A 15,757-nucleotide genomic window follows, 5' to 3' on the forward strand; every position below is an offset into this window, starting at 1 on the left:
AAGTATGACTCACTTATCACCCAATATTTTAAGTAAGACTTTACCATTGGTTTCACATTAAGTATATAAAGGATTAAATAGACGATTTATTAAAACCTGAAATTGAAAACGTATATTATATTTAAGTTCTTTTTACTTTCTGAAACTATTGAATTTTATTTTTGGATGTATCATACATTAATTGACAGCAGATAAGCATTCACCCATTTAAAGATTTAGGATAAAATAAATTAATCACCTTCTATAAAAAAATTGCATTCCTCTTACAAACTAAATTCTAACAGTCACCTTTACGCCACTAAAAAAATAATTCAAATCTCTAAATCGATAGTTCTCTTACTTATTTAGACTTATTTTATACTATAGCTAGAGAAAATGAATATAGAAATAATGACGTAATGATTGTAATGACTAATCATCGTGATGATCTTGTGAGGATACTTATGTCTTGCAGTTGGCGTATATCGGAAGAAAAAGAAAGAAAATGATATTTTACAATAATTTTCGTTGTTTTCAAATGGTTAAACAAATCATGTCAATATTATATTCTGTTAAAAATGTGAGCGGGATCTGTGTTTAACGACGTTATAACAAAACTTTTATCCGGATTTTCTCCATCGGTGCTATGCGCCAGAAAATTATCAGCCGAGCGAGAAATTTAAGTAGCCGTGAACGGCATAAAATTAACTAAGTCCTTTCTCGAGTTGGGAGTGTAAAGTCTTAAGGTGGCGTTGGATTTCATCCTCACATTTACCAACTAACTTACTCAAGCTCCCCGCCCCTGGATTTGCACACGTAATTAAATTAAAACTTATCATCCAATTTTCACCCTTACTTCATTTTATTTTAACGACTTAATAAATAGGAAATGATTCGCATGAAAATCAGATCTGACACTTTATTATTTAAGCATTAATATTAGTAAATGAAAATTTATTTTAGTTTTATAATTACATTGACATCACATGGTAATGACAGATTTTTTTTAATTTGTGCTAATTTGAAAAGTTTTTCGAAAACTTCTTAAAAAAAACTTATAAGCAAATATGAATTATTTCACATAAAATATGAATCAAAAAATTCGTCGTCAAAAAGTCAGCTATAAGCCTTGTGGGGGGCGTGTGTTTTGATCTGCAAAACTCCGTTGTTCTTGCAAAAACAAAACGTATTATGACGCTTAAATTGGCCACTAAAAGTTGATCCAAAAGTGCATTAAATGGTTTGTTTATAGAGAAAGTAATATCCAGCATATCTTTAAGATAACCCTAATTTTTAGTTATATAATAAATCTATTAATCTCAAAACCGCAGTTTAATTCTGAAGAATAAGATTTTAAAAATACATATATATAATATATACGTATATATACCAATAATGTAGCTATGTTGAAATGTATTTGCTGTGATTTAAACGTTAAATGTCAACCATTAACGGATGGCTAAGTGACAAGCTAAAGTAGCCGTGAAGGTATGAAATTACTAAAGTTTCGCCGAAAATCTTTTGGTTGTCAAAGTGAGTTTGTAACGAATTCCATCAGTAAACTTGGTGTCATTTCTTCTTCATGGCATTGCTTATACAATTACATAAATAAAATTAAGGCTATTATACATTTTCTTGTGACAGTATTAGAATTAAAATACATTTGAAGACGTTTTATTTAAAGGTACGTAAAACTTTTTTCATCGTACGCGTTATGGTATATTAATTTTTAAAAGTTTGAAAACAGTTTACATCTTTTTAAAAAGATGTCTTTTAAAAACATTAATTATATGAAATTTGAGGCAGAAGCTCTTTTTTATAAGTAATATATAGTATATACAGTCCATTGAGATCCATATCTCCCATAGATCATCATAGATTTCCAAAAGGACAGGTCCGTAGCCGCCTAAATGGGCCTGGCCTGGGGCGGTCTTCAGACAATCCTAATGAGATCGTTTGTCCACTTTTGTGGGTGGACTAACTAACTAACAGCGGTCAAAACTCCAGAACCTTAAAGCCAAACGCCCTTCCGTTCTGCGTAAAAAACAAGATTGAAATAATTAATACTAAATTGATTATGAAGCATGGTATGCTTACGTTACAGTATTTTTATTGATTATTATTAATGAATAATTTAATTTACAAGTATATCACTAAAAGTTTTTAAGCATCCTGCCTTGTTTGAAAACAACGCCATGCCAAATTGAAAGATTTTTCTAACAATATCATTCTTATTATATTTAAGACCGGTATGTAATTTAGAAATATAGTGTATTTAAGTCACAATGTATACCGAGCAGTGGTGGTCCAGTGGTAGAGGGCTGGGATTTACAACCAAAGGTCGCGTCAGTTTTCTTATTGATGTTTCTGCTGTTAGCCTTGCGGGCTTTCACAGCTTCGTCGGATACAGGGCTCGCGGGTCGAAGACCCGCAAGAAATTAAATTTTTAGACTATCCTACTGCCGTCTCTCGACGCGTGGTTGCGCTGCGAGGGACTTGCTGGTATTGCTGCGGCTTCCTCCTTCGATGGCGGTGATGGAGTCTGCGTCGGCGTTATCTTCTTCGTCTTCTGTCTTGATCTTGATTTTCTTCTCGCTACTGCCTCCTGGCAGTAGCTGTTCGGTGTGCCCTCTTGGTTGGGCGTGTCTTGGCCACTTTGAGAGTGGCCTTTTTGGTGGGGGCCCCCCTTGGTGTTTTCGGGGGGCGTTTTTTAATACCTTTCGGGGTCGGAGCGTCCTCGTCCGGTATTGCGTGGCGGGGCCTACGCTTTGCTGTGGTTGCGTTGCTGTCTGGTTCGTAGTCGGCCGCTTGGGCCACCAGACTGTTCGGATGATGTACGGCGTCCTGGAAGTATCTCCTTGACGCCTCTCCGAAGAATTCTTGAATGGTTGGGAGGTTCAGGTCGCTGTCAAGATCGACGTTCCTCTGGTAGGGCTCCGCTCCGGTTGCTTTCCGGATGAAGCGGTTTTGGATCACTTGCAGGTGATTCAATTTTGACTCACTGACGTGAGCGAAGACTACGCTCGCGTACGACATTATGGGTCGTACGCAAGCCTTGTAGATGTGGATTTTGTGCCTCAGCGCTAGTTTGCTGGAGGCACAGAGTAGAGGGTGGAGTTTACCCAATACAAAGGCGGCTTTGTTCCTCACGGTTTTGATGTGAGGTGAGAAGTTTAGGCGGGAGTCCAGGGTGACTCCTAGATATTTGACCGATGCCTTCCATGGATTGGTCGGTCGAAGAGTGTGATATTCCCGAGTTTCCTTTTCTCGGGTATTGGCTTGAGTCGGGGCATTTGCTTCCTTCCGAACTTCTGGCCGAAGAGAACGGCTTCGCTCTTGTCCGGGTTGATGTCTATCCTCCACTTCCGGAACCATTCGCCTAGGCGGTTGGCGGCGGTCTGGAGTCTAATCGTGATTCGGTCCAAAGGTCGCGGGTTCGATTCACAGGATACAGTCTTATATATAATTCACACTTCGTGAATTGATTATACAGACAAATTTCCAGAGGATGTGCAGCAGTGACCTCAGCGTACCACACTGCGATCGCCAACTCGTATGTCAAGCGATTATGGTATATCCCCTAATAGTAATATCAATAGTAATAATATATCTTATCTTGGACGACGACAACTAAGTGGCAATGATTAGACTACTTCTAGTCCCTTGGTTTATAAAAAAAAGTTAAAAAATAATCCATATTGTACATACACATAACACTTCTTCTCCCCCACCTAAAAATAACAAATAAACTTCACTACTGTGATATATTGATATTAATATACAAACATTGAGAGTAAAGAAGAAACAAAAATAACGTGTCTATGCCCAGCTCGCTACGAAATTCAGAATTGACACGCTTGCTATATTCATCGCACACTTAAAATTATTTGCGGACGAATTTTATAACGTAGTGTTCTTGAAGAAGGTTGTGATTGTTAGTGGAAAGTTTTCAATAAAACTATATTTATTTATACGTGAGATATGTTTAACCACGCGGGCAGTTCTTTTAAAGTTCGAAATACCAGTACCCGTAATTCTACTAAAAACTACTCCAGGGCAGCGAAAGGTAAATATAAAACTGCATTAAAAGCATAAACAGATGTACAATTGATTGTTTAATTAATTATCTTACATTAACATTTTTCATAAAATTCACGTGAAAAAGGAATTGTAGTAAAAATAAAATAAAATACTTTGTGTTTTCATCTAAGAATTTTTGTTATTAGTCATTAAAAGTAAATTACCGTTTTACGCTTGTACAAAATGTATCCATAAAATGTTTTATTTTTTTAATAATTGATGAAAATGAACAGTAATTACACAAAATTATCGCTAAGTAAAGAAAAATTATCATTAATTTGTCCATTGTTACATATGATTTAAAAATAGGTACTAATCGGCGGATGTAAAAACATTTAGTTGGTTTTGTGCCAAAATTAGCTAAGACTTTTTTATTGAATAGAAAAAAAAAACTTTTTAGTATTCGGTTAAATAACTCAAAATCCAATTATCAATTTATTCCTTCATAAATAATAATAACCAGAATAATATTTATTTCGTTGTGATTAGACTAGTAAATCGTTGACAAAACTAAAAATGCATAGTTTCAGTTATATATTTAATTTTTTTGATATCTTTTTAAGCTTTATAGGCTTCCAGCCTTAGAATTTATATAACATTTTTCCTTATTAGTAATCACCGATTAAACTTGAATATAAAACATATTATTAATGATACGAACCAAAAAATATGAAATCATTGCATGATGTTATTGTTTTTATTTTTAATTTATCAAATAATCGCAGTGTTAGAAGAGTTTCGTTGATAATTTTAATTAAAAATATACTTTACCATTTTTATATTCAAATGTACCTCTCAGCAATTCCTCTTAAATTCATTGATCGCTGGAGGTGAATAAAGAATCAAATACATTAAAGAGATCCATTGAATGATCAATACGAGAATGAAAAGGACGTAAAATAAAATTGAATGTAATAAAACGTTGGTGCGATTGTGGCGAGCCGTATTCCGGGGCCATAATTGTTAGATGTGCAGAGACTTCGACATTATCTATCGTCCCCGATTCAGGTTTATATCGTTAGGTGAGCTCTTCAGAATTATGTTCAATCAAAATAAATCGTTTTATTATTTTTATCTACACGTACATTTCAATTTTCTGCAATTAATCACTGCGTATTTTAAATCAGGTTGAAATTAAATAGACCTCTTGTTTGACAGAATTTAATGCAATAAAAAAAAGTTTGATTTTTTAATGTACACTTTTTTATTAGAATGACAAAGGCCTATTACTTCTGGCTTTTAATACTAAACAAAAATTAATTTTATTATATTTTAATCCGAATTCTGAAAACAACGTTTTATTATGTTATCATTACGTTATTTTATATGTATTTTATATTTTGTCTAAATCTATTTCATTTTTAATAATATATATATGAGCTATACGTTCACGTCTTTAAAGATTTTACACTTTTAACCAATCAACTAGGATAAATATGTAATAAGTATGTAATATATTAAAAATATAATTCTGATGCACCAAGTATTGTATATATTTTAAAATTAAATTTTATTACAGCGTTATAGATCCTTAGAGATTATATCATATTATCTTTAGAGACGAAACTTCTCAACTTACCATGAATTAACCGTGAGGTTAACGGATCCATTGCGTTGTAGGGTTAGGTATAAAGTAAGGTTCTCAGAGACGACGACTCGTATAGTAGGCTTTAGGAGGTCTCTATGCAATGCGCTTAGCTTCACCGAACAGACTCAACATAACCAAGGTCTTAAGTTATGCTATCATTGTTGCTTTGGAAGTCTGGTCCAGAAATGGCCCGTCAAGACCGAACATAGTCTTGACGGGCCTAAACCTTTAAGTAGTTTAAGAGAGATTTAGTTGTATTCTGCACTAGAAATAAATATATATTAGAGGATACAATACACATCAATAACAGAATGAAAAAATAAATTAATTAATATTTCTTTTTATGTAAGTAAAAAAGTCGTATAAATAGTGGAAATAATTTGCCAGAATGATAACTATAAACCGAAATTCCTGCTTGTATGGTACGCAGTAGAGAGGCCTCGTTGCCATTTCGGCAGCTATTCCAATACCCATAGCCATTTCCATTATTGGACACTATCTAATGAACACAAATGACATGGAAGCCCTTTATTGAACGGTTCTCCTACATAAATGTCGGATACTAAATGAGTATAATAAAGCAGATTGTTCATTGATATCAGCGAATCAGTCAAGTCGTTATAAAATTATGGGTATTGTTAAAGGTTTGATAATTTTGAATTTTTCTTATTCCATGTTGTCATCGTTTAATCTTATAGACGACCACTGTAAGACAGGCCTCTTCTAAAGATATATGTATATATATTTATATATATATATATATATATGTATGTATGTATGTATGTTTTATTTTATGCAGGACGATGCAACCCCTTTGTAAACTTGTTTGTGACCAATGGCAATCCTTTAATAACAATGTATATAAGATTAACAATAATTAATATAAAGAATTATTTATATAAGATTGTATCCCAGTAGTCGAACCCGTGGCCTACGATGGAAAGTCTCAATCCTTTACAGCTTGGCTACCACTGGTCACTAATTTTATATATTTTATTTAATTGTATTTTTTGTGATATAGAAGATATCTGTTCTTCTGATATCTGTAATTTATAATACGAGAGCCTTACTCTCAGAGAGAAATTTAATAAAGAAAAAATATGATAGTATTATCTGGATATACAAACGACAACTGGTCTACATGCATGAGATTCCTAATAAATATTAGTAAAATATATAGTAAGCAGTAATGTAAGTTTATGTAGGCAAATGTCTGTACCGTAAAGATGATCATGCAATATATTTATATTCATCAGTCTTAATACAATTTTTTTAAACAAAAAATATTACATGATATGTATTATTTATAAAATATGTTAGATCAATCTAAATTCGTTACTAGATACTACACTTAAAAATGTTACTCTGTGATATTAAGATCTTTCCACATTATTTTTACATTCATCCTTAATATCTCGATGTATGACATCTTTTGCGGAAATAGGCTTTCCTATAGATTTCCAATAGGACCACCTTGAAGCGGTAGGCATCCGCTATGTTGCCTCCTGACCTCTATTATATTACATTAACATCACTTTGATACAGAATCTGAACCTATGTTAAATGTACATTTCGTAATTGAAAGCATAACATATTGATATTAAATCTTAACAGTTTTATTTAAAGTCGCAATTGCAACTAAAGATATTATATCTTTGTTCGTTTATATTTTATATGTTCCGTAGAAATCACAGTAAATCTAGCATTATAACATGATCGATTGCGGTCTAAGACCGCCTTCTCGTATTGCGCAGTTATTATTTTGATTAAGTTTGTTGGCGCTTTATTAATGTATTTACTGGACTAATGAGCTGTCGTACTGATGACGTAGTGTCGCGTGGAATTTCGTTTTACACGACGTTATTATCACAGTTTGTTGACTGAGAGGTTGCATTAATAATCAGGTGATCACTCTGTTAATTTTGTAAACTTAAATATGTAATCAGTTTTAAAAACATTTCAAGCCTAAGACGTCAAGTGTTAGACACAGGTTTGTCGCAGAGATTTCGAATAGGACCGGTTGAAACCTTGTATTTAGCGTCTTCCGACGGTTGCAGTGAGGTTATCTATCTATCTTATGAGTGGATGTCCTACTGCGTTTGCCGGTCCTTAACCTCTACTCTAATGACTACATATCGCCACCACCACTAAATAAAACGTGAAGTCTGAAATTGTAAATTTTCTGGAGAGATGAAAATCAAAATATTAGTAATATCTCAAAAAAATTGTTCATTCTTTCCAGACCAAATATGAGTAAAGTTTTAACATATTTAGTATAATCTTTTTGTTTTTGTCGAACTTTGCCTTGTTTATTTAGAGAAAAAAAAGAGAACTTTGCCTAACTCTGCCATTTAAGAGGAAAAATTTGAAATTAATTGACAAGCTGTATTGGATTACAAATATTTAAAAACCCGATAAAAGTGGTAACGGCGATGGTCTTTTATTTCAGAGGGGAAGGCAACGTATTTAAACAATTATGAAATAATTAATTTGAATTTGACATAGTCCGCATAAACAGAAATGACATTAAATTACTTGAATACATAATATCACGTTCTGAAAAATTACCTTACAGAAAAGTTATTATTACTTTCACAGGTTTTGTATATATAGTTAAACATATAAATTGCTAATAATATAGGCACCATATAATCTTTTTAGCGTTACACGTGGGTGCTTAAAATAGGCATCGAAACTCGCAAGGCTTCATCGGTGACTTCGTCTATCCAGTTATTTTATAAAAAGTAGTAAATGATTTAACTAGAAATTAGCTTTATTTTACTCTACTTGATCACTTCAAATATATATGTACCAAGAATTGTATATTGTATATGATGGACATATGAAGTAAAATTTTTCGAAGGCCATAAAACGAATATACGACATTATTGTTGTAGTGTTACAAATTATTTATAAAACACAAATGGTAAATGGTTGCCATAAATATCATTTTAAGTAAAAAAAGGGTTTCCGTTGTACAGTTTTTTATGTATTATATTATTAAAATTAATTATTGATTACTCTTTCGTCCCTGCAGACTGTACTTATAGAATCTACTGTTACGTTCCCAGAGAAAAAAAAAATTATTAGATTTTTGCTTACAAGTACGCTGTATATTCACCCTGTAAATAAAAGGTTGTCAAATATCTCCCTTCCGCCTTTTTGTCTTTTGAATTTCGCGGCTATGTACAAAGCGCTACAGAGCTCGTATCTGGCAATACTATACATAATTTGAAAGGTCTTGACATAACCTACAAAACGACGCTATGCATGATTAATTTGGATATTGCGTTCAACAGTTATAGACGTGTAAACATGGAGTTCACTAACGCCGAAATTCGCGCTATTTTAAAGTTTTCCTTCGTTAAAGGCAAATCCGCTAGAGAAACGTTCCGTGAGATTAATGGTGTTTTGGGGGATGGTACTCTATCACTTCGAACCGCGGAGGAATGGTTTCGACGATTCAGAGCCGGCGAAAACGACACCATGGATAAGCAAGCCGGCGGAAGACCTGTGACGACAAATACCGATCAAATCATGGACTACATCGAGTTAGACCGGCATGTGGCATCTCGTGACATCGCCCAGGAGATGGGAGTTAGTCACCAAACCATTTTAAACCATCTGCAGAAGGCTGGATACAAAAAAAAGCTTGATGTTTGGGTGCCGCATGTTTTGACGCAAAAAAACCTTCTGGACCGGTTCAACGCCTGCTATATGCTGCTGAAACGGAACGAACTCGACCCATTCTTGAAGCGGATGGTGACTGGCGACGAAAAATGGATCACATACGACAATATCAAGTGAAAACGGTCGTGGTCGAAGGCCGGTGAATCGTCCCAAACAGTGGCCAAGCCGGGATTGACGGCCAGGAAGGTTTTGCTGTGTGTTTGGTGGGATTGGAAGGGAATCATCCACTATGAGCTGCTCCCATATGGCCAGACGCTTAATTCTACCATCTACTGCGAACAACTGGACCGCTTGAAGCAAGCGATCGACCAGAAGCGTCCAGAATTGGCCAACAGGAAGGGTGTAGTGTTCCACCAGGACAACGCCAGACCACACACTTCGTTGATGACTCGTCAGAAGCTACGGGAGCTCGGATGGGAGGTTTTATCACATCCACCATATAGCCCGGACATAGCGCCAAGTGATTACCACCTGTTCCTGTCCATGGCGAACGCCCTTGGTGGTGTAAAGTTGAACTCAAAACAGGTTTGTGAAAAGTGGCTGTCCGAGTTCTTCGCAAATAAGTAGGGGGGCTTCTACGAGGGAGGTATTATGAAGTTGCCGTCTAGATGGAAACAGATTATCGAACAAAACGGCGCATATTTGAACTAAATCCGATCACTGTAACACTTTTTATAAAGCATGGAATAAAGGGCAAAAAAGCGGAAGGGAGATATTTGACAACCTGTTATATATTAGAATAAAGTAACGACATTAAGATACATTTTTACTGTATTTGACAACGTATATAGCTGGTATTTTACTTTTACTTGTCGACTAACTAAAAGCATAATCCTTGAAACAAAAACCTCCTGAAACTACTCATTCTTCACATTTCATATCAATCACGGCTTACATCTTCTCGGGGCAGGTCGGGAGAAGTCGGGCGAATTCGGTTCCTTCGTTCGTAGATGCTGCATTTCAGTGTAAGTACGCAGCTACGAGGGTCGCACGTATCGCCGTCGTAGTGCGCTACTACGCACCGTAGCGGGAGGTTTAAATGTATTCTAGAAATGGCAACAATCCGGTGAACAAAAAGTTGTAGTGAAGTTTAAGCGTGCTTTGGTGATTTAAAAGAAGGATTCTAGACACATTAATTACAATTTATTGTATCTGTTATATGGTAAGTAAAATTAACGTTACTTTTTTCTAACAAAAAGCTGTACTTCAACATTGTTCGACAAAGATATTTAAAATATCGTAACAACCATAAAATTTGTATTAATAGTTTTCAGAAGTAATATTATACTTTCAGATAAAAAATCGCTTTAAATATAATCATTATTTTTTTGATTGTTTCCAATAATTTGTAAATAACATACAAAATACGCAGTAGTTTTTATTTTTTTTTGTTTTCCACAATTATTATTGATAAAAAATAAGTATATACAAAATCACTAAACTCTACACATAGTTTGTTGGCAGTTTTAGATTTGCTACATAAAAATACATATTATAACGAAACGGCTTCTGGAAAAATGTATACATTGTTGAGGTTCATTTTGTCATATAGTACATTGAAACAAGGAACAATTAAATATATAGGAAACAAGGAACAATTAAATATAACTTTTTTCGTGAATTTGTATTAATGACATAAAATAAAGATCAAATCTTATATAATTTTTATTGTATATATCGTGTTATGGTTTTTAATAATACAATGAGTGAAATGAGAAATATAAATTGTTTGTATAGAAATTCAGACGCAGATAAAAAAAGTTCATAATATATAGACATAAATATCTTTGTTTGAACAAAGCAACAACTCTATGCGCGCACATATTTCGACGCTAACTGACCGGCCACATTTGGTAAGCCATTTCAAATATGCCAATAAAGTGAAAAACAAAAAGGCTTAGCTTTTAGTGGACGAATTTACGTAAATTAATTAACGAAATTCCGTTTAACATGATATTAATTACATTAAATTTTTGAGATAAATAATTGATTAAATTAATATATATTTCCCAACACAATACGTATGTCGTTTGAAATAACCGTTGTACTTTATTTATTATTTATTAATCTTATTCAAAATATTTTGAACGATAAAATATGTCTTGATGTAATTTATCGATGTATTAAATCTTTTCGTTTATTACTACGAAATGCGGATGATTGCATCAAATCCAAGATAATAATGATCAAAGAATTGTAACGGCAACGCGATGTAGCGCGCGTTCGCTCTAATAGCCACTTGTAATGGAGCAAACATTATTGAGAAATGACTTGCTATTTTTATAAATATTAATTGTTATTACATTACTTATTTTTAATTTTCGAGGTTACCTTTCTTTATATTAACATGGAGATGAATGTGTATTTTAATAAATCAATATACTGTACAAGTTAATAATTCTCAACTACGTTTTTTTAAATGAGGCCCGCTTTTGGGGGCCTCTCGTTCCACCCCCTATTGTGTTGGGAATAGAGATTAAATTCTCTTTATTTAATTTATTCACATTCTTTATAGTATTTGCTTTCTCTTTTTCCATTCTTCACAATATCTACCTTGCTTCTCTTTCATTCTACAATTCGTTCTCTTTTACTCTTCCACTCCAATTACCTTTCATCCTTATGCAATTACCGCAGTTAGGTCTATTTTACAGTTTTTGATTTATCACATTCTCAATTATGTTAGAACGCTTAGCTTTGTCTATATTAAATGCCGCATTCAGTAGTTGGAAAAGAAGCCGGATAAAAATCACTAGTAATATGTCCAATTAGAAATATTGGGGGAGATCTATAAAATAAGTTTTATGATTAAAATATTAATCGGCTTGTTAAACCGCTTATTGAAACATATTTAATATAATAGCATAGTAAAAAAACTTACGTTTTTTAAAAAAAATGGCTACCTTAATCATGTTACGTCGGTCAGCCAACCTCAGTATCCTACATTTGACCTAGGCTCTTTTAACTGACCTCGTTAGGAATCCAGAACCGAAATATATAAAAGCGAGTCTCTGTAAAAATTGGCTCTCATCTACGATTTAATTTTCTCTAAGTTATTATATAGTAAGGAATGAAAAGCCGGTCGCTTTCTCGTTTTAATTAAACTAAGGTTATATTATAGAATGGCTTTTTGTTGGTTCCGGCTTTTATACCTACTCTCTTTTATTTTTTCCGTAGGTTGTTTTCGCGGCCTAAAAAAATTTAGAAAAGAGATTTTTGTAAATTTTTTTTAATAAGAATATAATGAAGTGTTATAATATACAAGAGAAAAATATTTTTATGGTAAGAGCTTAAAGATAACGATAATGTGTTTTCGTCTTGAGAATCATTTCTTTAGAAATACATTTATTCAATTTTCTTCCATTAACTCTGACGGCATCCATTTTCTTGATTAATTTTTAGGAAGGTATTAAACACCCAATGAAAGCTGCACTACAAGATTCTTGGATACAATTTGATTCGGGCGACCGTTGGTAGTTATTATTTCATTAAATTAGAGGTGATGGCTTCAGGCCTCACAACATCAGAATATTTAGCTTAAGTCATGGAGAAAGTATACTCGGGATTCTCTTCGAGATCGAATCAGGAGAACCGTAAATTAAAAAGTTGCCAATATAACTCGGCCGACTGGCTTGACTAAAATTTTCGTGGCAGTGCCTAAGCCAAAGAGTAAGGAAGGCTAAATGTAAAACACCACGGACCGGCTAGCCAGACTTTGGCCGTCTATGATAAGGTGGAGAAATCACCTAGTTGTCTTATTGGAATTATATGAGGGATCTGAAGTAAGGTGGTAGACTCTCGGAAAGCTCAGCTCCATCCATTGCTGGTTTTGCTTTGGTTTGGTTGCTTATTTCACCAGAATCGAGTACCACGAGTGATTAACTCTGATCCCAATAGATCAACAAAGTAATGTTTATATACTTCTATTTTACTATTACATAGACAGCCAATACTAACCTAAAATCTAGCAATTCGGACACATTTAGCATATGTTTTAGTAAGGTTTTCAAGCCAGAAATAAAAATTTTATATGATTAAATAAAAGGGAAGACTTGAGACACTACGATGCTCTTATAATCTTGTTCAAATTAATTAAACCAATTTATTAATATTATTCTTTCATTAAAATTGTTTCTTAATTTTTTAATATGATTAAATTTTTAATATATATATCTCTAATTACTTATTATAAGTTTTATTTGAATTATATGTGAGGATTCAAAATTTTATTTTACTTCTCTAAATATCTGTTTTATATTAATTTAATTCTAAATAAGGAATTGTGATGTAGCTGTTGGGACTTATTTATAATGTCGGTGCTCATAAATCTTAATTTTACGTTATATTTTTCCCTTGATAAAATATTTTTGTAACATCGCTGATGGATAAATAAATATTACTTCAAAATTATAACAATTTTTGCTAAGCTTTATCAGGTTTACAGGCGCCTTTTCATATGTACGACGCAAAGTAATATGAAGCAGTAAATAACAATACAGTACGTGACGTACCATGTTCATCTACTGCCTTCCTGAGACCTTATACCTCATCTATATTTATTAGAGTGTTGTGGGTTATCCCGTAGTATTTGTTATAATAACTGCTAAGGTTAAATTATTTAATTTATTGTCTACAGTATAAATCTTAGTATTTCTTATGATAGCGCGTGTGAATGGATTGGCAAGAAAAATTAAAGATAATTCTTAGAATAATATTGCATAATTGGTTAGTCTCTGTTGTATTTATAATTAATAAAAGATAAAGGAATAATATACTGGTAGAACAGATATCGGCTAGGTTTCTATTTGAATCAAAACTTAGCGCGTAAATAGCTTATGAATGATCTCGTAGCTATAGTCTATTCGCTTTAAAATAGTCACTCATCGTTAGGCAAATTAGCCACACCCATTGATCAATAGATCATGAGTGTAGATGATACGATTAATTTAATTGATAATTATAATACAGCTTTATAATTTATTTGTCTTTAATTTTTCTAGAAGCGTAGCTAATCGATGTAATAACGACGGGTCATTATTTTCTCGTCGCGAATGAACTATAGTGAAATTAGCTAGTGTTTAGTGTTTCAAACCCTTTTATATTATTCGTTCGTCCTTCGAATTTATTTTTATTTGTACTCTCCTGCATCTCTTGCCTTACAATTTGTAGAAACAAATGACTCTTACTATTAATGAATACTTATGGAAAAATTATCTCATTTATATTTATAAAAAAGACACAAGCAAAATTCATTGTTTTACGTTTTTTATTTGAAATACTTCATTAGAAATATACTCTGTCTCAACTTCTCTGGTGTGTAATTTTAAATCAGTGCTAAGAGCGCGTAATTTGGCAACGTGCCAGACTCCACTGGCGAACGAACTGTGGATAGAGCATTCGTCACTTCGGGTTAAATTGATCACTATTGTCGTAAACATTCTGTATTCCGTAGGGACTGCCATTTGAAACACTTGCGCTACACCCCAAAGATAACAAATCAATTCAATAGGAGATCTTTATAATATATCACTAGAGATGTGATTAGCAATACTTTCACCTAATAATAAAGTTTAATTAAAGTTTATCGGAACTTAGAACTCTGAAGGTGTGATTAAAAAATATCACTTCAACGAACTGATTTCGTGAAAACGATGCCACAAAAAGACTTGAAAAAATTGATCATAAACTGCTTATTAATACACCACGTGATATGTATTGGGTAAGTAACGAGTTCAGATCAAATGATACATAATCAATACAAAAAGTGATACTTCATGTTATAAGAGAATTTCTAATGTATTTCTAACAAAGTAATCACTTAACAATTCGATTGCACGAACGGGAAAACATAATCAAAGAAACTGCATTACATAAGAAACTTGCTTACCTCGGTGTATCTATTCTATTTTTTTAAACGTTTTACTGTAAGATTTTGACGCATAACACATTCCCGAGTAGTGACTGTAATTGGCTTGCCATGAAGGCAAGTTGAAGACCACTCATATCATGAAGGACATCGAAGATAAGTTTCATTAGTAAATCAAGACTTCAATGTTACTGTTACTTTTAGATGTTGTGTTTTATGGTATCTTTATTAGTAGTTCGTAGAAAAAGTATACGACCATTTTGTGTTACCAGAGTTGATTTACGGTGCTGGAACGTGTTCTCTGACTCTGTGCCTTATTGGCGATCATTCGCTCAATGGACGAGAATATAACGTGCATATAGGCAGAAGAACAGATGATCTCTGAGGCCTTAGGGTTCTAAAGTGGAGACAACGGACTGGCAAACGTAGCGTACGACCCCCGCTCCCCAAAAAGTGGAGAGACGACCTTATTAAGGTTGTGGGAAGACGCTGGAGGCAGGCCTTATTGAAAATCTCTGGGAGAGGCCTATGGCCTATGTAGACGTTTTTCGGCTGGA

At 33.5% G+C, this 15,757-nt stretch overlaps 1 protein-coding gene across 2 annotated transcripts in view; it reads left to right on the forward strand.

Annotated features, from left to right (window-relative positions):
- Nucleotides 1-3,968: 3,968 nt before the first annotated feature.
- Nucleotides 3,969-15,757, forward strand: part of stg1 (stargazin-like protein) — a 93,367-nt gene continuing 81,578 nt past the window's right edge. The window contains exon 1 of one of the 2 annotated variants that reach the window (XM_068776020.1): nucleotides 3,969-4,045. The gene's annotated coding sequence lies outside the window, so the exon portion shown is untranslated. Of the gene's footprint in view, nucleotides 4,046-10,411; nucleotides 10,500-15,757 lie in introns of those variants that run through there. The other variant, XM_068776021.1, reaches the window with a different exon arrangement.

The sequence above is a fragment of the Battus philenor genome, unplaced genomic scaffold (assembly GCF_028537555.1).
Source record: "Battus philenor isolate CCGP_79_NKW_IND1 unplaced genomic scaffold, ilBatPhil1.0.hap1 SCAF_9, whole genome shotgun sequence".
NCBI classification, from domain to species: domain Eukaryota; kingdom Metazoa; phylum Arthropoda; class Insecta; order Lepidoptera; family Papilionidae; genus Battus; species Battus philenor.